The sequence below is a fragment of the Poecile atricapillus genome, chromosome 1, assembly GCF_030490865.1.
Source record: "Poecile atricapillus isolate bPoeAtr1 chromosome 1, bPoeAtr1.hap1, whole genome shotgun sequence".
Lineage (NCBI taxonomy): Eukaryota > Metazoa > Chordata > Aves > Passeriformes > Paridae > Poecile > Poecile atricapillus.
Window position 1 is genome coordinate 138,967,404 of NC_081249.1, and position 23,808 is coordinate 138,991,211.

A 23,808-nucleotide genomic window follows, 5' to 3' on the forward strand; every position below is an offset into this window, starting at 1 on the left:
ACCCTGGATTGCATTTGCTAGCATCTTTTAGTGGCCTGTCCTCATGAATTGTAAAGATTCTATCTCAATACCTTGACTTTTTGCCTTGTTGAGGTGTGCTGCGTTCAAAACACCCTCAAGTTATGGATGATCTGAGCATTATGCATCCACCAGTCCTGGATTTATTTGTTCCCTAATATAGATATATGACAAGGTAGCAGTTTCAAGACCTATTTTATTTATTTTTAATTATTATTATCACTTAAGTAAACTTTTTAATTTGTTCTTCACAGTTTATCCCATGTTCCCAAGATCCAGGCAGTGGGGTATAAAGACTGTGGCAGTGCTTCTCTAGGTCTTCGGAGCAGCGCTTCAGTCACCCTACTGTAGTCAGAAGTCCTGGAAAACGTCACAGATGAAAGGGCAGATGAAGTCCCCTGCCCAGAGGTATTTTTCTCATTATAATGTCCACCATATCAAGTAGAAAATCTACAGTAACATTAGGTACCCATTAGCATGAGCTCTGAGATAAATAAGGTAGGCTTTTAAGAGAAGCATGGTTTGTCCAAAGACATAATTATAGAGTGCGTTGAAGTGCCCTTTCTGATGACATCTGTTTGCTGATACATTTTGCTGCATCTTCCAAGTGTGCAATGTTGTCAACATAATTATGGTTTAGGCAAAGAAGAAACTATTTCCATACTAATCTAAGAATTACTTCATACTTTGTTTTGCGGAGGCTGGCTGGCCTTCAATTACCCTTCGATGGTTTATTGATATTCTGTTTCAAACCTGCAATTAGTAACTGTATCTTTTGAAAAGTAAAAACTAATTCACATCTTTAGGTAAGCAAGAGCTCAACTGTGAATTTGCCAAGAAACTGATACTGTGACCTCCTTCTTGGAAGAAAATACGTAATACGGAAAGGTTATCAAAGTTTAAAAAAAAAGGAATAGAATCACTTTAAGTGGATTGACACCAACCCTGTGGAGAAGGACTGGTGGATGTTCGTTTCTGAGCTCAACATGATCTGGAAATGTCTGCTTGCAGCCCAAAAAACCAACCACATCCTGGGCTGCATCAAAACAAGTGTCAGCAGCAGGTCAAGGAAGGTGACTGTACTGCTCAGCTCCACTCTTGAGACCTCACCTGGAGTTCTGTGTCCACCTCTGAGGCCCTCAACTTCAGAAAAATGTGGACCTGCTAGAGAGAGTCCAGGGGAGAGTGACAAGTGTGATCCAAGAGCTGGAGCATAGCTCCTATACAGACAGGTTGAGAGAGTCAGGGTGGTTCAGCCTGGGAAAGAAGGCTCCATCAGACCTTTCCAGAATCTAAAGGGGGCCTAAAAGGAATCTGGAGAGGGACTTTTTACATGAAGTGATAGGGCAAAGGGAATGGCTTTAAAGTGAAGGTAGGTTTCTATTAGATATTAGGAAGAATTTTTTTGCTATGAGAGCGGTGAGACAGTGGCACAGGTGGCCCAGAGAAGCTGGTGATACTCCGTCCTTGGGGGTGTGCAAGGCCAGTGTTCAAGGCTTTGAGCAACCTGCCCTAGAGGAAGGTGTCTCTGCCCATGACAGGGTGGGGTTGGAACTGGATGATCTTTAAAGTCCCTTCCAACCCAAACCATTCTATGATTCTAAGTTTGCTCTTAATACCACCTGATATGTCCCAGGCATGTCCGTCCTCCCATCCTCCCCCACCTCCCCCAAATTTTCCTCAAATTTTCCTGTCTCGAACCAAAAGCTGAACTTACTCTAAAAGACAGAACAATCAAAAAGATTTTGCAGAAGAAAATAAACTGAGGGGTTGGAAAAGAAGGCATTAAGTATCTCATCCTTTTCCTCATTCTTTGTTACTATTTCCTGCCTGCCCCTTCCAATAAAGGATGGAGAGTCTCCTTAGGCCTCTTTTGGTTGCTAACATATTTATAGAAATATTTTTTGTTGTCTTGTAGGGCAGTAGCCAGATTAAGTTCTAGTGTTATTAACATAATACTTATGTTCTGCTGTCTACAGCCCATTTGAGTCCTGGATGTAATTTTAAAATTTTCATGGTTTGATAAGTCAAGATTTTTCTCATATTTGAGGGTGTTGCACTTCCATTAAAATTGAATATTCTGCAAGAAGTCAGAACTGAAACTTAAATTAACAAAAAAATATCTCTATGACCAAAATCAAAATATGCTGCTGCTTTTTTTTTTTTTTTTTCACGTGATTAGCTTTGAAGTAGTTGTGTTTGTTTTATCTTAAGTACTAACAGAATTTTTATGATTGGTAACACTGAGAAATCTCAGGGACACCTACCTTTGTAAATATGGCATCTGGAGTTAGCATCCAGTTTGTAGGTGTGTGTGCCGTCTTTAATTTCTGTGAAATTGTGTTTTCTGAGCTAAGAAAGAAATTTTCTATCAATGTAAGTGAACCAGTAGTAAGAGTAGTAGGCATATTTTTTTAATAACTATGAAGCAAGGAAATGTTTGCAGCATTTAATCATAAGGTATGAAATTCTTTTCTACAAGGATTCAGCAACTGGCATTCGTATATTTCTCACAAAATAATTTTGATAGCATTGGGTAATTTCAGTTCTTGTACAAAATGTGTTTTGTACAGATGATCAGATAAAGATAATAAAATTTCTTCTTCTGGGTATAGGCAGACCAGTGTAAGAGCTGAAAATTGTACAAACCTCTCTCTCCTCTCATGATAGATATTTCAGTGTCTATCACTCTACTGGTGTCCCATTTTATTTTGATAAAATTGGGGGTGAGAGGGAAATGTAGGGATAAGTATTTCCCTCTTTCTGTGTTAGGTATTGACCTAAGATTGTGGATTTCAGGTACTAAATTAGTTTTCAAGATGTTGTGGCAAATATTGTGCCTGATATTATTAGCACTGAAGGAAAAAAAAAGGAAGGTATAAATAAAATGACAAGTTTGATTAGGCAAATGCCTTATATAGTACAAAAAAACCCATAAAAACATAATTTCTGATATTTGATTCTATTTTAAATATTTTAACTACTTAAAAGTCATATTGCCTTACAACTATATTGTCTTATGTACAGGAAAAATGAGTGTCTGTCTTTTGCAATAATGGTAGGAAATCTGCCTTCTCCTCAGGTTATCATATTCTAGCAGTAGTCAGTGGAATGTTATAAGTAAAAGAGAATTTAATGATCTCAATTCATCTGTGTTTTCTGTTCAAATTAATGCAGTGTTGGAGGAAGTAACCAACTTGAAAAGTACCAACTCAAATCCCAGCCTGTTGTTTCTTCCTTTGAGCCCAAAGGTGTTATATGGTACTCCCCCGCTTCTTGCAGCTTCAGTGATGTGAAGAAATGTATTTTCATATAGAGAACACAGGATCCCAATTATGTCAGTCAGCTGAGGTAGTATAATGCCTTGAGTCAGTTGCAAATAACAGATAATAACATTAAAATCATTCTCATTACTCCATGAACATAAGATGTGTTCCCATTCTTATAACTGCATTATTTCCTATACAATATTCCCTGAGATACAAGATTTTACTGAGAAGTGGCATCTTCCTTTGACAAGATAAAATCTGAAGGGTCAGAGTATCCTAAAGTATCTTTAGATTTTTTTCATAGTACGGTAAAACTCTTCTGCTGAAAAGGAAAAAAAAATGCTCCAGTTTCTGTAGGTCTTACTGCTCTAATTAGAAGGCAGAGCTCCAAGACTTCTTATGCTATTGCAATTAAGGTGATTGACTTATATTGAGGAAAGCTGAGTTCATTTCTAGCTTCTCAAAGCACTCTTTCTAACCTTGTCCTCAGATCATGCCCAATTTTTTGCATTTATATGGTAGAGAATGATTGCTATTTCTCAGCCTCAGATGATTCAAACTTTCCTGTACTCATGCTCTTCAGGCAACACTGTTTGAAGCTACAGAACATTGTCTCTGTTAAAAACATAATTTATATGTTATAGAGAAGTTAAACAGCCTTGGGTGGTGGGAGGGTGGTGCCTAAACAGGACCCAGTATTGCCTGTTGTTTGTAATCCCTGCCCTCCACATTTCTGGGCATGTAGAGCTGTCTTCAGATTTAAACATTTATTACCTTGTTTTACCTCTTCCATTTAACAACCAATGTGTCTGACCACAGCTCCATGCTTTTCAAAATCCATAGTGAATTATAGCTTTTTTCTGTTTGACATATGATATCCTTAGAGTTGAAACATGAGTTTATTCATGGGGGAGGGGGTTGTGAAGAAAATTAAGGTTATTTTTATTGCTATGGAAATATATGATACATGCATTAAAAAGTTCACAGAATAGTGCTTGCTATCCATATATTCAGTTTGAAAGTACTTTTCTTTTATCAATGCTTGAACAAGTTTGCCTTAAATACACAACGATATATAAAGGCTCTACCAAAATTGCTCAGGATCTCAGTGTCTCTGCTAAAGCAGCATTTTGAGAGAGATGGTAGCCACAGCAAGTTGATGGCTAAATGCCAGTTTGAAAATTTTATTTTGAAAATACACTTCACAGTTCATTTCACAACCATGGACAGACATACCTCTTGCCTCCAGAAAAAAAATTCTAGGCTAAGAAAATGGGAACTATTATTTTAAATACAGATTAAGCCCTTTTTTTCTCATCTTATTTTGCAATAATTATTGCTCTTATTAGTGTAAAAATCTCCAGAGATAAATTTTAGAACACCTTTATTCTATACAGGTCTACATTACATAATATGTAAACTACAATCACTCTAAGTCCCTTTATTTAGAGTACCTTTTTTTTTTTTTTTGTAATTTTCTCTCCCTTTTGTTCTTTGTTCTGCTTTCATTTTCTTCTTTCTTTCTTAGCTGAATTTTCCTACTTTTCATAATGTTACCTATACATACAGTTTTAAAAAAAACAGGTCAAATGCAGCCAAAAAATCTAAACACTTAGCAAGGACTTACTCTAAGGGAAGTGCTACAGAGATTCCAAATAACAGTGTCCATACAGTTAAATGAAGTTGATGTTGAATTCCAAGTTTTGTAAGAATGCTCTTTGATATATCTGTGTTTTTCTGAAAATATCAAGAGATTCATCACAGTCAGTAAAACCCAGATCTGTTTAAATTTTGTCTCAAAATTACAGTAGCTCTGGGTTTCAAAGGCACAGCTGTATTTCTACAGCAGTCAATGAATGTGTGAAGGGAAGAGAAAGAAGCAGGATCTGTGTCTGTCCTTAGAATTTCCTGTAGAAGATGGGGGAAGAAGTAGAGTGCTGACTTTACCTGTCTGTGCTGCAATAAAATAAATAAATAAATACAGAGAAAATAGGATGGCCAGAAAGAAAGAATAAAAGTGAGCAGCTTACTCAAGAGTGAAGCTGAAACTATTCGTTTTTGCCCTCTCTAACCTTGGTTCAGCATTGTAGGAGCATTTCAGCTTTTACTGTGCCCAGGCTGCCAGCCCCAGCTCAGTTCGGTGCATCCATCTGCTAGAGTCCGAGGGTTTTCCACATCTCTAGATATGGTACTTTTCAGCTGAGTTCTGCTACAGTGTAGCCTGCATATAGTCTCTTTTGTGCAAGGACTGAGGAGGAAAAGGAGTCAGTTTTATTTATTTATTTATTTTGATTAAAAGGCAGTAGAATTTAAAATGAGCTTAAAGAAACTCCAAAGCTTTGATTCCTATTATTAAGTGGAAATCAGCTGTGTCCTGGTCTCTATTTAGTCCCTTTATCAAGGTTAAATGAATGTCTGCATCCAAATCCTTCTCAACTTCACTCTCGGGAGGTTAGACCCCTCTCTAATAAAAACAGATTTTATTTTTGTTTGCATTTTTAGTACACAGATAGAAAAAAATATGAATAGAAAATATCATGCTTGACAGAACACTGCTTTTATGGTATGGAATAGGCTGCTGTGACTAGTAAAGAAATCCAGTCTCATGTGCTGTAAATACAGCCAGGAGAGATCCTGAAATAGGATATTCTCAATAAGGCAGTCCCACTGCACTGAATTTCTATTGTGCCACAGTGTGTATTGTCAAAAGTCTTAGTGGTTTCTTTCAAAAATATAGTAAGCCCAGCAGAGGCTTCATCACCCTCACTCCTTTACAAAAAACCCAACAACTCCCCACCCCCCTCAGAAAAAAAACAACCAAAACAACAAAACCAAACCCAAACCTCTCCTTCATTCTGCCATCACTGAGTAATTTAGGGAAAGAAGATGCCCCTGTAATTTTCATGCACTGCAGAGTTTATTAACAAAAGAACCAATTCCTACCACCATGGCACCTTTAAAATCTTAATAAATTACAGCAATAATTTTCTGTTAGCCATGCTACTGATCCCATTTGGATTTAAAGTTATGGCTCGTTATGTTTAGCATCTGCTTTATGCACACTGTTTTCTCATTATGAATAAATCAATAAATCAATTAGGGGCAGTGAGCTTTGCAAAGGCTTGCAGTAGAAAAATTGAAGATTATGTTAGTTAACCCATGATGCATTGAGTAAATGTTTTCCTACCACAGGCCTATCCAGGAAAACAGAGAATACTGATAGTATCAGGATATAAAAATAAGGTACCCCACACAACATGGACAGAGTTTGGCATCTCTCTGAATTAGACTTTCAGGCTACCTATAAGCTTAGAGTAAACATGCTTAGGGATAGGGATCATGGGATGGTTGACTCTGTTCTAAATCCATGTTGCTTTCACCATTTGAATGGATAAGAAAGCAAGGGAAGAAGATTACCTTTCCCATCCTTACAGAGAACTGATTCCCCCTTTGTTGCTGTAGAATTCTCAGGATTATTCTGGCTCCTTTAGATGCCTATGTGATGGGAGAATATTGGAGGAATAATAAGAAGAATTTTCATACATGTCACATTTCCAAAGATGCAAAATTCTCCCAAAATTACAGTTTGTGGGTTGTTTCTCCCTCTTTGCCTCCTACCTCACAGAGAACATTTGGGGTTTTTTCCCTAAAATCCATTTACAATATAGAAGAAACACACAAATAACTTCCAGGGCATTTTCAATGCTCATAAAATGAAATTTTGCTTGAAATCCACATACAAAAATACCACAAATAGTCCATTAAAACCCCTTATAGTTGAAACTGAACAGTACCCTGATAGTTTTCTGTAATTTCTGTCACTTCTTCCCTCTGCTCAGGTGACATTTTGTTTCCTTGGAATCAAGAAGATCAAAGCAACTTCTGACCTCAGGTGATTCTTGTCTTGTGAATTATGGAAACAACTACAGCTGCCTTGGAGACTTCCACATTGCCTGGAGTTTCAGCTGTAAATTTAGCAGAATAGCATGAGCTTGAGAGCCAAGGAAGGAAAGTACTTCTGGGAAGAAGGGAGCCTGTGAATTTGTAAATTGTCTAGAATGAACTAATACATTTAACAACTCATGAAAGCTTATCCTAGAGCTAATTTTTTTCTAGGCTTTTCTTTACATAAAATATAATGTATTTTGCTGTTCTCCACAGACAGGAAGAAAGCAAGTTGTATAATTTCCTTCTGTTCTTTCTATTCTGTCTTTCATGTATAAACCAGAAAATAGTTCTTTTGATGTTGGCTTTGTGTTGTCTAAAAATTTTGCTTTTCCTACAATTTTCCTTATGTTAATAACTGTTTCTCAACTCCTAATCTAATAAATTACATGCTTCTACCTTAGGGAAAAAAAAAATATCCCACAAACAAGCAAACCCCAAACCAAAATCAAACAAATAAACAACAACAAAAAAAACCTCAACCCCAAATCTCAAAACATTATTTTGTTTGGAAATAATTTCTCTTTATAGTGTTACTTAGGTGGTGAGGCACTGGGACAGGATGCCAGGAGAAGCTGTAGAGGCCCCATCCTTGGAAGTGTTGAAGACAGGTTGGATGGAGCAGTCTGGTCTAGTAGAAGGTGTCCCTCTCCATGGCAGTGGGGGTGGAACTAGATGGTCTTTTAGGTCCCTTCCAACCAAAACTATTCTGTGATTATCTACAAGAATTCATCATAAATTTTTTCAAATAAAATCAGAACTCAATAATTGAAGGCAGAGCAAAATTTACCCATGACATTTGGTTTTTCTAGAATTTTGAATTTTTTATCAGTGACAATCTGCTACTATAAAATATGGTAATATTTTAAATGTTCTTTGGATGTCAACCTTTGTCTTCCACAAAATATGACAGGTTTCTCCAGTACAGCACTTATTGTCATAAATATTTTCTAGAAGTATGAAAGCCTTCGTCTGTAATATTGCTTAATTTTCATGTTTATTTAGCTTTCTGTCTTTTAGTGTTAACTTTTATTCAGGACTTACTCCGACCATGTAATAAAAAATAGAGCAGATCTGAATTTTTTTCTTTTCTGCTCCTCCTGTTGCACACCTTAAGAATTTGGCTCGAGTTCCTCAGAGTGTCTTTGTGAAAAAAAAAAATAAAATCTTTACACATTTTTTTCAGAATCTGTGCACTATTTTAAAAATTATTTTTAATGATTATTAAGGTACAGTGTCCTCAAGGCTTTGAAGATTTGCTGATTTGCTCAAGGCCTGGACTAAAAGGTTAATTTGTAGATTACTTCAATTAATCAAGAACAAAATTTCTTGCAGGCAAACCTCTTAAGATAGGTGATTTGTTTCTAAAACAAGTTGTACACCATGGTCTTTTGTGCTTGGAAAGTGCTCCTGAAATTAAAGCTTTAGCAAAGCAATTCAAATAAAACAAATAAAGACCAGAAGAGAAGTAAGACAAGTTTTACATTAGGACACTCTTTGGAAATAAGTGGCTAATGTGTGGCCCCAAAATTTAGCTGCTTTGAGATGCCATTGCTCTCAGCACTTAGATGGCCGTGTCCAAGTATTCCTGCTGAGATTTCTCTGCAATATGCCTTTGATGGAATTAGGCTAATATTCAAATACATGTACTGCTAGTAGCAGTTCAAATTTTAAGCAGTGTAAAACCTAGCAATTCTTTAGTCCCAGATGATTGCTTTTCATTGCAACTCAAATAGTTGTAACTTCTAGGACAATGAAAGCAAAATTTAATTATAAACTGGAAATATTTTTGACATATTTTTGAAAACAAACAAACAAAACCAAAACCAAGACCAAAACTGCTGACTTTGAACTGAGTGATGTGTGTTTGTGCTCCTGCAAGGTCACTTTTTGTGTTCTTTTTTATTTCCTAAAAATTGAGAAACTTCCACAAGTGTCTGGGATTCAAAGTTTTCCCTTTGGAGGGTGAAAAAATCTACTGTCTGTGAATCTATCCTAGCAATTCTCTAACCCCTTCATATTAAGACTTTTCATTCAAGGTATCAGACCCTTTTCTAGATCTCAGCTCCATGGGGCAGCAGAGCCCTGTAGCAGCTGACCGTGAGATTTCCAAAAACAGAATGTGGGGTATATATATATGCATGCATACATACATACATACATACATATGTAAATATATATATATATACACACATATGTTAAATCCTGATTATTGCCGTTTAGAGGAAGGTTACAAAGGATTTGTTCAAGTCCAGAGAACATTTTACTATGTGAATTTTGCCCTGATCTCAATATTTTGTGGCTAAAACTACAGATAAATGGACACAATCTTTTAAAAGTAACAAATCCAGCCATCTAATCTTAATATGACTGTTTCCTTTTCTTGAAATGTAGCTAGCATCTTGGGAAAGAAGTGCTTTTTAAAACAGGTAAGCATAAATTAAAAAAAAAAAAATCTAAGGCTCTCTCTTCAGACTTATCTCACTATTAAAAAATGAGAGTATTCAGTTTTCTGAAAGACAATGTCTGGTAAAATAAGCATCATCTCACCTATTTTCTAGTTTCAGTTTTTATAAAATACTGGAGAAATGGTACAAACAATCCATGATGTGTCAAAAAAAATGCCCATGAGTTTATTTTTCAAATCAATTTGCACAAGAAATTTTGCATGAGTTAATTTGAGACAATATGTACAAATTTTGACACTAAGAAATTGAGCGGTACTAACATCTTTGCATAAAAGTTATCTAATTTTCATACAAAGGTTATTTTACATTTTAATTTGTTTGAGTCACAGATGCAGAAATCCACTGCAAAATATTTCTGTTATTTTTTAAAATATTATTTATCTTCATGGATTGGTTTTATTCACTCTCTTCTGACTGTAAACGTATGAAAGGCATATCTGATTGTGGCTATGAAGTCAAAGAAATTATATATATCTCTGTGAGCCGTCCTAAGTAGCATGAGAAAAATATATGTTTAAAAAAATATTTTTTTTTTTAAAATAATAATAATCCTGGGTTTTTGGACCAATATATTTGATATGGGTTATGACTTTATTCACTTCTGTAGTCTGAGTGATAGCCATGAAATATTAATCAGCAGCTCTGAGTACTGATGAATAATAATCATCTTTCCCTTAGGAGATGCTCATTCATTTCTTCACGCTGTCTTTATGCTGACATGAATCAGCGTTTGTTTAGAAAAGAAAGGCACTACAAGAACCATCACTTCCAGATGCTGGAACTCACACATTCCAAATTAGTGCATGCTCTTTTGAAAAGAATGGTAATTAAGTAGTGGAATATCTACAAAAGAGGTAGTGGATTCAGCACCTTTTCAGGTCTTTTCAAGCCTAAAAGTTTCAGTGTCAGGGAGAGTTAAGTGAAAACATATTGGTTTGCATAGTAGAAAAGTCAGCAGAAGGTGGTTTGGGAATTTCTTCCAGCTTTTTTTGGTAGAAAGGGTGTCTTGTGCTATATCACGTGAAGTTTTCATTGCCCCATTTCATAGCCTAAATTGAATTGTTGGTGAATTTCTGGCAGCACTCTAGAGCTCCTGAAGTCACCATATTCCTGGCATAACAATTCTTAAAGATTTGTTATATTGCTGCTTAAAATCATACTGCTATTCCAAATACATTTTTGTTCCTTACATCACCAGCTCAGGAGGAATTAGAAATTCTCAAAGAAAATAACTCTACAAACTTGCTGACCTTGTAGTCAGTAACATATTAATAAATAGCATGACCAGAATTTAATTTCCTCCCAGGATTGTTATATATATTATTTATTTCTAAATAAATCAAGCCCAAAATTTTTAAGAGACAAAACATTTGAAGCATCAATATTTGATGTGAAACAGGATGCAGACTAATAAGTTCTGACCCTTTTTGAAAAGCGGTGCCCATGTGCCTCTTGGTTATGTCTGGAAATTTCAATATCCATTGACACCTGAGGATATGGTAATTTTGGCTGAAACTGAATGAAAACAAGACCATTATAATATTGTACATATAACCATATTAATATATTTATTAAGTAAATGTAATTTTTAGTAATAGTCTTAGAAGAACATTTCCTAGAATTTTTTTGATAGTTTGTTTTCTCTTTTCTTTTTGTAAAGTGTCTTGCAGCATAATCTAAATTCAAGATGTTCAATATCTACTTCTTTCCCTTTTCAAGATTGTCATTAGAATGATGTCTCACTTTTTGGCTCGGCTCTAGTCAGCTAAGCAGAGGTTTTCTCTCCATTATTTTTATTCCTTGGTTTCTTAAAACAATCTGCATAGAATTCTCAAAAAAATCAGGATCTTTCTTGGATCTCTGAGGTAATTCCAAATCATTAAAAACCTCCGAACCCATTTCTCCTCTTCTTCAGGCATCATTTAGCTGCCAAGTTATTTATAGCACATCTCCTGACAGGAGCTCAGGAGCAGCTGTCTGTCATAAACCATTGGGAAGTTCTGGAGAGGCTGTAGAGATTGGACTTGTAATAACTCCTGTGTTTTGTTGGCAGCAAATTTGTCTGTAAGGCTGAGCAGCCCGGGCAGGCAGTGGTGGCTCCCTTGCCTGTGCAGTCAGCCCCTCCCGAGGGCTGGGGACGGTGGATGCACAAACACCCCGGCAGCGACATGTGAGGGGACAGCAGCGGTCACAGCTGGGACAGGCCAGGCAGCCACCTCCACACTGCCGCCTTCCTAGGACACCCTGGCCCTCAAAAGCAAAAGGTAAATAAGTGTTAGTGCTGCTCCGTGAATCACAGAATTCCCCTCTTCTGCTCTCCGGGAAATCAGAAAATAACGCTTTGTTCTGGCCTCGCCTCAGCTCAGCCAAAGGAATTTCTCATTTAAATCAAAGCAATAAGTTGTCAGTAATTGACTGCAGATATAATGAGATAAAATTCATTGTCTCTATTGAAAACATTGCAGCAATCAAGAAAACAAAATTGAGAAAAGAAAGAGAAGAGAAGAGAAGAGAAGAGAAGAGAAGAGAAGAGAAGAGAAGAGAAGAGAAGAGAAGAGAAGAGAAGAGAAGAGAAGAGAAGAGAAGAGAAGAGAAGAGAAGAGAAGAGAAGAGAAGAGAAGAGAAGAGAAGAGAAGAGAAGAGAAGAGAAGAGAAGAGAAGAGAAGAGAAGAGAAGAGAAGAGAAGAGAAGAAAAAAGAAAAGGTGAGCAAAGCAAAAAAAAGGAAAAGAAAAGAAGAAGAGAAAAGAAAATGTGTTTATCCAGCTGACTATTTCAATAAGGCATTGAGTTCCACTTTCTCAGTCACTGGGTAGCAAAATTGATATGCAATTATAACCAGGGATTTATTATTAGTATATCTAAAATCTGAAATTCTAGCAAGTTACAGTTTCAAGTTCAGCAGCATCTTTCCCTAGGAATTATCACTGAATGAACAAAGCCTGTTTATAGATATATGAAAAGTAAATAGTCCTTTCCACATGTGCATAATTTTCTATTTATTCTCATGGTCATTTTTGATGGAAAGTTATTGTTACATCTTTATGCTTGCCCGCCTCACATGCTTCATAATGCTTTAGCTGACATTCTGTGTAAACCTGTTTATTATAAACCCCTTAGCTCTGTCACTCATGCACTTGGTGCAAGCTCAGTGGGAAGAAAGGCAAGTGAAAGCAACACAGTTGCCACACTGAATTTTTGCAACTTGCTTTACTTTTCTTGTGTTGATGCTGTTAAGAAAAAAATATTCCAACACATAATTCTGTTATTGATCAGACTAATTTCCAAAATTAATAAATGTTAATTTTCTCTGAAATGAGAATGGAGTGAAAAATGATAGTAAAACTGTTTATAATAAACAAACCAAAAATTATGTGATATATACCTGTTTTCATGTCTTTGCCTATTTTCATATACTAATTTGGCCTCTGCTGACAAAAATTTAAAAAGTTCATGGCAATTATTTCAGTTTAGCAGATGTGATATATACAGACACTGTTACTGATCCTTAGGCTTCATAAGTTCAAAATGTTATATTATTTTCTTTAGGATCACCTTTATGCATTTCTTAATTTCTTTTAGTCTGTACAAAGAAGTCACATAATAAGTAACTCTCTAATTTTGTTTTGGAAAGGGAACACTAGGGCTCCTGTACCACAGTAAGACTTCTCTCCAGATAAGGAATCTCAGAGTTCACCAGGTCAATTTTATTTCTAAGGAAGCATTGAGATGCTGCAGGGCAAATTGCAAGAAAATTTTAAGCTTAATTTATATGTGACAGAAGACTGATTTCCACAGAAATAGTTTCCATATAATGTAACCAATGTTTAAATAGTATTATATGAATTTTGTTTTTTTCCAGTTTGATTGGAAAGGCTATAACAAAATACTCATTTCAGGAGAGCTCTGCAAAGTCCAATTTATATCCACTATTCTTGTTGCTTTCAATGATTTTTTGACCTTGTGAAAACAGTTCTGAAGTTCAGGAACTTACTGACTTAAAATAGTACAATTTTGTATAACTCAAGGTAGGCCTTGAGTTTTACAGAATGTAAATAACCTGAGAGTGTGAGATGGGGAAACAACAATTATGATTTAGACAAAATTTGTTGGGGTTGGAAAAAGCCTGCTGAGTTTAGCTTGCTTGTTTGTATGTTTGTATATTTCTGCTAAATAAAGAAGCACCTTTTACCTTAATGGTGCCAGCTGAACGGGAAAGCATTTAAGCTTCAGCTCCTCTGACATTTTGAAAATTAATGGAAGTTTCAACACATCATTTCTGCTGGTTTAGATGTGGTTGTTTGCATAGTCTAGATAAATTTCAGATGAGTTCCCAGATCTCTAACATCTATCAGTATCTGTCAACAGCCCAAAGTTTCAGCACACTTCATTTCATTTATAAAGCTGTTCTGGAGCACCAGTGTTTGTTTGATCCATGTGTTTTCTGAGTGTTGTAATCTAAGTTTTCATCACAAGGTTGAGCATTTTATTACATCAAATGCTCATACTAAAATGGAATACTAGTGAAGTTGAAAAAAGAAATGTCCTGTTGTATTAAATTTGTCAAAAGAAATGTGTTTTGATGATGGAACTGCATCTATAGCCCTTTTTTGTTATTTAGTTGACTTCATAGAGTTTTCATATGGAAGAATGTTTGCACAGAAAAATGCTGAGTGCAAAATAATCCCCACAAACCAAAGCAATTTCAAGAGTGTGCTGATGTTTTTGAGTTTTTATTTTGTTTTGTTCCCAGGGTTGGTGGTTTTGGTGGTGGTGGTGGTTTTGTTTTTTTGGGTTTTTGTTTTGGTTTTGGTTGATGGGTTTATGTTTTGGTTTTGTTTTTGGTTGGTTGGTTTGGTTTAGTTTTTCAACAATGATAAAAAACTGCATTTCAAAGTTTCCCTGGCTTCTTTGCCATATATGTCAGCCTGACAAAACTGGTGCACACAATGCCCAGGTATCTCCTAATCTGCAGCCCCAGAGGGGTAAATGGCCAGAGAAGGCTGAGCTCATGCTTTATCCTGTCCCTAAGCACTGGGATTTGAACTAATCATACAGTGTGGCTTAGAATTAGGAAACCCAGACTTAAAGGACCTTCACATACTCTGCTACAGAAATAAAAATTTGGAAAACTTACAAACAGTAAATTCTTCCAGGTCCATACTGTTGCAAACCTCACAGGGAATTCTCATGTTTGGTTGGATTTCTGTGGCAGCTGGAAAGCAAACTATGAAATCATCTTCAGTAAAGAATGAACAGCCTGTCAACTCACAAAGGAGCATTGTTTAATGATGAAGCTTAAAAAACTGTCTAAGCCAAACACTTGTAAGTTATCATCAGCTATAAACCAAAATCAAATATTTTTTTTTGTTTAACCAATCAGGTTTTTCAAACTAGATATAGAGCATTGTATGATCAGATGAAATCACAGATCTAGCAGAGGGAAACATGACAAGCAAGAGGTATGTCCAGAGAGAACAGAGGCATTCCAAGGCAGTATATACAGTATTGTAAGAGGTCAAAGACACAAACATAAAGAAATAAAGATTTTAAGGAGAGAGAAAGTATGTTTGGGCAGAGTAAGAAAGGATGAAGAAAATAACAAAATAAATCAGAGTTATTTCAAAATGAAGGTAGGTAGATAATACTCAGAAAAAGTGTCTCTAATATTTTCCTATGAGCTCTGCAATCCATGGGATATTTTTATTTATAGAAATTAATTTAAAAAGTAATCAAATGAGACACCACTTATGGATGTTAAAAGCCAAGCCCCAATAGTTCAGTTGCCTTAAAATTTTGTGGAGAGTTCCTTTAAGACTCTGGACTCTCCATGAACTGTTGGAAATGTGGTGAAGCTGCCATTATCATCTGTTGACATTTAGAAACAAAATATTCTGTGTCAATTCTGGATTTGACAGCAACAGACTAGAAACCTTAGTTGTCTTAAGAAAAGCTAGATTTGACATTATTGATAATCCTCTTCTTTGTATTAATAACAGATACTAGTACTGCAGAATAAACAAACAGGAAATGGCTCATCTAGAAAAGACAAAGCTCTTCAAATACAAACATTTAATTTATTAGAAAAGGACAGAAAAATATCACCGATTACCATATGACATTTGTTTGAGTGAGGTGTGTCTGTGTATCCTTGTGCCCATTTCATCTTCACTGTCACGTGAAAGGAGGTTTTAAAGTGTCACACCAATGGACATGTAATATAGTGGAAAATAATATTTTGTTTAGTCAGTTGTGCATATAAAAGTCTCAAGACATAACAGCCTTTTAAAAGAAAGCAAAACAGTCCTCACAGCTATTTTGTAGCTCTATCCTTTCCTTCTGTCTAAGGAAGTTCCTGGGATTTAGAGGATCCCACTGTTTATTTAGCCAAACGTCTTTGCTGAATGGTGACTCATTTCCCAGTGTATGCCACTCTTTCAGAAATTGCAGCAGGCCTATCACCTTGATTTGGCACTCAAAGCCTTTAGCATTAAGGTAAAAGAAATAGTTTTCTAACTTTGCAACCTTTGGGGAAAGGAACTCTTTTCCAGGGTACATCTGAACAAGATATTCACTTCTGTGAGTCAGTTCTCCAATATTATCTGACATTTACTGTGCTCATTAAATCAGCTCCTCATCAAGAGAAGAAGCAATCTAACTAAAAACAACGACACAAAAAGCAGCTCTTAAAAATTAAAACCAGCAAAAGTCATATCCTTCTCTGGTTAACCTGGAGGCCAATGGAGCTGTGGGAATTGATGAGCATAAACAAGCCACAGTTGCTGAAGAACTGGCTGCTAAAGTTTCAAAGATGGACAACATTTTGGAATAAAAACCAGAGGCACACAGATGCATCTTCATTTTGTTTAATTTAATTAATTTGAAGTGCTATGTTATCTAAGAGGGATGACCTATCTTGCTGAAGTAGCTGGGAAAGTACATAGTGCTAGACAGAAAGATCAGGAAGCAGCTGTGTGTCTAATTTCAATGCATTGAGGTGTTAAATAACGTGGTAAGGTCTTTGGGAGGGGTTATGTGTTGTCTTTTCTAATGTGAATAGTTTCAAACATTCAATTTGCTCAGACACAAAGAAGGTAGAAACAAAAATTTTCTTGATAAATTTAAGCTGATATAGGCAACTGCTAAGGTTTCTGTTAACAGGTACTCATGGAAGGGTCTGTTGCTTTGTACAGTATGAGAATTATCCTTCCTTTCGCCTTCTCAAATATTAAGGAGAATGTCCAGTATTCTGGCCTTTGTAAGATAAGCAAACTGTTTTGATGGTATCGTCACTGGCTCGGCCACTCTGGTCATGTTAACATTGCCCACTGCAGAGTTAGAGGCTCACAGCTTCTGTCTGACAGGGGGAAGGGCTTTGCCAGCACTGGTGAAAGGATAAAACTGCCCAGAGAGTCTGAATGGGTTTTTATTATATTTTAGGCATACTGAAGAGGTTTAAGTACATAATAACAAACACAGCTTTCAAGAGCAAATTTTTTGGAAGCAACGACTCCAACTTCACCTGGGGTGACTTTTCAATGTAACAATACTGTTGTGGTTGGCAAGACAGCTGTACCAGTGTTAACAATTTTGGGAGCCTCGCTAAGATGACATTTTCAGCATGCAAAGTTAAGGGGCAGAGGTCTGAAAGCAACCAGCAGAAAGAGAAAGCTACTTTGATTACCAGTGATGGTATTTACAGAGAGGGAGAACCTGCATGGTAACTCGGTTCCACAAGTTGACATATACCTGCACTTTAAATGGCTTTTATTTCAGATTATAGAATGCAAGAGTACAGGGTTGATGATTCATATAATGAATAAATTCTAGAAGTACCAAATGTTGCTTCCTTGTCATAGGTGCAGGATAAAATTAGTTGGTATTCTAAATTCAGCCAGTAGTGGAAAATACAATATTAAATGACTAGCAACTAGGCTGGCAGTCTGTAAAGAGGTGAAAAACCTGAATGATTAATGACAGGTGAACTGTCCTTTAACTTTCTGAGTTTATTTTCAAGGTAGACATAAAGAAGTTTGGAGAGAAATGGTAGAAACAGACTTGTCATTTTCTACTTCTTCCCTGTGGAGAGAAACTTTTCAATCTGGCACTTTTACAAGCTCGCATGTAAAAATCTTTCAAAGCCATAGTCCTGCGACATTCCTAACTTTTTGACATGGATAAAAGGAAACACTTTCTTAATTATTTATCCATATGTCAAAAATATGCAGAAAAGTACAGAATTATCATTTCCCATAGAGAGAGTTTTATTCCAGTGATCAAAAAAAAAGAAGATAAATAAGAGTTTTTCCATCTCCTGTCACTGCAGTTAGTATATAGACAAAGAGAGCACCTACTATGCCTTTGCAATAGTGTTCATACGTTAGATGTTGGGCATCAGTGACAGGATCATCAGGATGCTGTTGCCTTCTTGTCCAGGGACACTGGGACAAGGCATTTCTCTTTCATAATGTTTTCTACTTCCTTTCTCCTCTTATAATATCAGATATTAACTGGATATAAAAAAAGTCCAGCTCAATTTCATCATGTGTAATATCATTCAAAACTTAAGAGAAATGTGTTAAAAAGACAAATGTGAATTTTTCCAAGTGCTAGTGTTCAGCCTCTGGTGCTCTGAGCATAAAACTGCTTTTGAGACTCTCCCCTCTCTCTCTCTGCCGCCTTGTTCTTATTCTTGCAAGCACACAATATGTTCTTCTCTGGCTAATCTACTTAAAGTGTTATCAAGTTTATTCCACTTACTGTAGCTGTTTCTGCCTATTATTTGTAACATCAGAGATATATGACCAGTTTTCAATATATGGAAGTCATCTTTATTAATTTTAAATAAGTCCTTAGCAATCCCTTTTGGATTTTTCTCCCCTTCAGGCTTTAATGAAAAGGAAAGGAACAGAACGACATTGCAATCACCCTGCTCACAGAAAGCTTGAGCTGCAGAGCTGGGCACAGACTAAGGTGGGCTTTCCACGCGGCTGAATGCCTTCACCAGGGCCCCAGGGGCATTATCAGTCCCGGCAACATCTACCCCTTCCCCTTCAAGGGACAGAGCTGCTTGTGCTATCCCAGCTCAAAGCTCAGTAAACAGCAGGCCTCTGTGATGAGCTGGCTGAGGGAAAGCTGTGTGGAGCCTTCTTGGGGGCTGCCACCCTGTCCCTCTCCTCCAGAGCAACATTTAGCTCATCCCTGAGCATCATGCCAGACTTTTTGTGCCTGGATCTGTCTCTGGCACCTTACACTGAATCACAAAATTATAGAATGGCTTTGTTGGAAGAAACATAAGGGTTCATCTGTTTCCCACCCCGTTTCTATAGGTAGGTACACCTTCCCCTAGACCAGGTTGCTCAAAGCCTGGACCAGAGAAGGCTCAGGCATGACCTCAACACTCTCTTCAACTCTCTGACAGAAGGTTGTAGACACCTTCAGGTCAGCCTCTTCTTCCTAGCAACCAGTAACAGGATGGGAGAATATAGTCTCAAGCTGCACCAGGAGAGATTTAGGCTGGGCATTAGGAATAATTTCTTAGCAGGAAGTGTGATTGGACATTGCAATGGACTGCACAAAAAAGTGGTGGAATCACTGGAATTACCATCTTTAGAGGTCCTTAAGAACAGACTGGGAACTCAGTGCCATAACCTAGTTGACAAGGTGGTGCTTGGTCACAGGCTGGATTTGAAGATCTCAGGGGTCTTTTCCAGCCTCATTGGTTCTGTGATTCTGTGAAAGCCTTTTGCATGTCTTGTATAACCAGGTGTCCTGTTTCCCTCTGTAGAGGGCCCACATTTTCCTAACTCTCTCTTATCACCTATGTACCTATAGAAGCTTTTTGTGTTGCTTTTGACATCCTTGGCCTGATATAATTTTGTATTGTCCAGACATAGAAGCCATTCCACCACATCTCTGTGATGTCAGTAAGATCACAGCCCTGTAGGCACACACATCTCTAACTCCTCCAATTCTCCTTGCTATGTACATTTGCATAGAGGCATTTAAGTTGGATCCCAATGAAGCTGACTCACTGGCTGGAGTGACTGTAATTCCTTTGATCTGCTCTTCAGATGTTCTGCTGATCTGCAATCCCTCTCCAGGGTTGGTCATCACTTGCTGGCCCTGGCACCGAATTAGTAAGAGAGGGATGCATCGAGGTTCCCCTCCCCTGTCAGCTGGCCCTGGGACCATGGGGAGGCTGAACCAAACCCGAGGGTATCTGCCTGCCTCTGGCCTCAGCACTCTGCTCCAGAAATGCATTTCTGTTTGGCTGTTCCTGGCAGCAATACCCCCCAAGGATGAGGTCAGAAATGATGGCAAACAAATAGCAATGGAGATGCTAGATGTGTAGAATTCCCTTTGGCAGACAGAGTCCTCAGGGACTAGTTGTGAAACATCAATGTCTCTGTTCTTGACGGCGGGACCTCTGGCCCCAGGTTTTGAATATCTTCAGGAGGCTTGGGTTTGTTTTTTTGTTTAATTAATTATTTATTTTCCCTACAGAAGCTGTATGAGGCTCTGAAATAGAAATATTTGGTGTTCACACTAATATAAATAATATTATGCATAAACGTGCATAAATGTTATGCTGCAATTGGGTAATTGCTATTCTTTATTTATCTAGTGGTAATAACAGGACAAATTTTTTCCACGTTTAGTGATAATGGGGAGCTGTCTAAATCCAGTGGCAAAAATAAGTAGAATGGGATTTATTGTTACCAGAGGCTACGACTGACTGGATGTTTTTTTCCTTATTTCTGTTTTTGCAATGTAATGGAGAACTACTGAAATGAGAGCGACACTGTTTCAAGGTCATTGCAAGAGGAGTAAACTTAACACTAGCTTTGAATGCATATTGCACACATTTGAACTGGCAAGTACGACGAGCTCTCAGAACAGCCTCAGTCATCAATTCACTTGACAACACAAACCACAGGTTTGCTTTATTTCTGTGTAGTATTCTTATGGATTTTCTGATTTTGATTAGGATAGCTAGTCGTGGTGGGTCACACCTTGAGCTGATATGAGCACTTGAACTGGCTATTCTTTGAAGTAACCTTTAATAGCTGATACCACCTGGTGGTTTAAAGATCTAGTCTGTGCACTTCTAGCTTTCTATGAAAAAGCCATGGATTATTTATTTTTGATGCTGAAGGAAGCTGTGTTCAGCCTTGATTTTTGAAAAAATATCCAGCTCTTAAGACCAGTAATGAGCTAAACCTCCATTTAAGGTCAAATTTTAAAGCTTTCCAAAGCCTTTAATGACAGACCCATCATCATATGAAATTTTTTCAGTGTTTTGTGTTTAATTAGCTTTAAATCAGATTCACATAAACTTATGGCAAAAATAAAATAATACCTCATAAATAATTATAGCTGTCTGTGTCAAAAGAAGTGCAAAAGAGTAATATCTCTGTGGATGAAGGAAAATATTCTGAAATACACTTCATCATGTACACTACAAAAATACCACCATTATTTTTATCAAATTTCAGTGAACACAGGTTTATCAAAGACTTGAATACCTCTTGCAAAGCTCAGAAAATTTGCTTTTAAAATATTCTTGACAAAAGTTTTCTGGGGATAAAAAAAAATTCTCTGTCTAAAACTATCTCTTTTGGACCTGCTTTGAATTCTGATTTTACTTATTCATTTGCTTGTTTGTTGCAGGTGGGGTTTTTTTTGTTTCTAAATAAATCTTAAAAAGAAGGTGCATTAAAAATTTACATTTATAGAATCAACCTAGAGCTACAGAAATGAGAGTCTAAGCTTGCTATGTCCCTATAATTTCTCAGAAGTCATTTTTTAATTTCAAATCATTCTTAGGTGCAGAAACTTCTTAAGCTTACTGATGCTTGAAAATACGTGGCAATGAGCTTGTTTTGAGAACTTTAAAAAACAAAAATCACCTTTTAATCTTAAGCTAATTAACACATATGAAACACCTCCTCCAGACAGAACCTTGATAAAGACAGAGGTCACCAAATCTTTCTAGTTTGCTTGTGATAAAACTGAAAAGTATCACATTCAGATTGGCTTTATTCCTCAGAATTACATGCTCACATTGAAATAGCTGTTATATATGTGTTTGTGCAAATCTATTTTGCACACTCTTGTGTGCTCAGGTGCATATATACACATATTCAATACACTCCTGTTAGTAAAGATAAAACCATTTGTTTCTGAAATGGAGGGACAGGAGTGTAACCCTTAATCCACCTGCTCAGGCTGTGTTTTGGTTCTCATAATCACAGCTCTACAACAGCTTGAAATAATGAATGTCAAAAAGGTAATTTAAAATCTACCAAGTCTAAGTTTAAATATTATGGAAAATAAGTTGAATTTAATCACTACACATATTTCATTTGAAACATTTCTTGCTAAATTTTAGTTATTTTTAGAAATCGGAGATAAAACAGCCACTCATAAACATAAATACAATTAAAGTATCTGACAGAAGTATCAGACGTATACAACTTTTGATCAGTACAACTTGGGTGAACAGAAAAATATCACAGAATTTAAGTTACTTTTGCACAGGAAATCAACACGGTAGACAGGATATTAAACAATATTATTTTGTATTTTTTTGTATTAGGTACAGGCAACTAATTTAATGAAAAAGGTCCAAAAGAGGGAGTGGAGAGAGAGGGAAGAACATTTTATTTATTTCCAAACTAATATCTCAGCCTTTCTACAACAAGTTTATCCAAACTGTGACTATTAGATTTTCTTCACTTGGTTATAACCATGCATATGCCAGTGATAAATAGGAAACATATACTCTGTAAACCTCAGTGAAGAAAGTTCATTACCTCCATCAGACAAATATTATATTCAATGAAGTAAATCCACTGCTGGTAAAATTCAAATGTAATGATTTACATTAGAGATTAATCTTTCTTACCGTTTCAGAAACTGTTAAAGTGGATGAAGTTTTAATAGAAAGCTCTTTGCTGAATTGATACTTCCTGCAAAACATGTGATATGGTTTTTTTTAGTGGGTTGACCTTCAGCACCTGCCACATGCCCACCAAGCCACTCCATTACTTCTCGCTCAGCAGGGCAGGGGAAAATGAACTCATAGGTCAAGATAAAGGACATTCATCATTTTTATACTATGTATATGTGTAAAATTTATCTAGAGATAGATGAGATCACTATTTGTGTTTAGTGCTTGTATTTTTAACCAGTCCTTCAAGACTTTGAAGTTAAACTGTCACCACTTCCTTGATATTCACATGAGAAAAAATGACCATAAAATTTATCTGAGCTTGCAAATTTTCAGTCTCATAAATTCTGGAGCTTACAACTGTTTCCTCTGCAATTTCTATGCTTTCCATGTTTAAATATGTGATTCATGAAAATTATTCAGTCTAAGAGTCTTCCTATAAGAGTCTCTGAAAGTCTTGGCTTAAGTTAATATTAAATACTTTTAGCAAAGTGAGCAGGAGGTTCTGGAAATATTGACAGAGATGGATAGATTTTTATCAACTGTATTTTCAGTCCCTTAAAAATAAAAATCTGTTGGGAAGAAAGCTCTTTTTAAGACTAAATTCTTGTAAAATGTGTAAGTAGAAAGAAAAAAAAAAATACAAGTTTTTTATTAAATATGATTTTTCTGCCGATCATGTAACATGTTAACACAAATAATGAAAATTAAGAACAGAGAAACTCTGCAAATCTAGTGAGAACTCCCTAACCAGACATAATGAAATTAATATTTCCTCTATGACTCAGCAGAAGCTATCTTTTGACCTTTATAACACAGCAAAACTCTTATCTATTCTTTAAAGAACCTTTTAAAAGAGGTGGCTCAAGTTTTGATGGTGAAAGGACTGTTAGCTGGGCTGGGTTTTTTCCCTCTTTACTGGAACAGAAGGCAAAAGTATTAATTTTGTACTTTTATGTGTATTACACATTTTTTGAATGTCAGATGGTAGAAATGCAACAGATCTCAGAGCTCCCCTGGATATGCATTTTTAAGTTTACTTTGAGACAAAATCTAACTCACAGAATCAAACATTTAAATGGCTACTGTTGCATTCACCCACTGTCAGCATTTATAAAGGTGAAAAAGACATATAAAAGGTTTTTATTCAGCTGT

The 23,808-nt window shown here is 36.4% G+C and overlaps 1 long non-coding RNA gene across 3 annotated transcripts; it reads right to left on the bottom strand.

Annotated features, from left to right (window-relative positions):
- Nucleotides 1-204: 204 nt before the first annotated feature.
- On the bottom strand, nucleotides 205-22,672 carry LOC131574797 (uncharacterized). Of its 3 annotated transcripts, XR_009276586.1 has the most exons (5): nucleotides 22,609-22,672; nucleotides 14,836-14,925; nucleotides 6,705-6,782; nucleotides 2,286-2,370; nucleotides 205-378 (listed from the first exon to the last, which is right to left on the bottom strand). It is a non-coding gene; the product is annotated as an uncharacterized LOC131574797 (long non-coding RNA). The 3 variants fall into 3 exon arrangements; XR_009276588.1 differs by lacking the exon at nucleotides 2,286-2,370; XR_009276587.1 differs by lacking the exons at nucleotides 205-378; nucleotides 2,286-2,370; nucleotides 6,705-6,782 and adding an exon at nucleotides 11,241-11,950.
- Nucleotides 22,673-23,808: the final 1,136 nt, after the last annotated feature.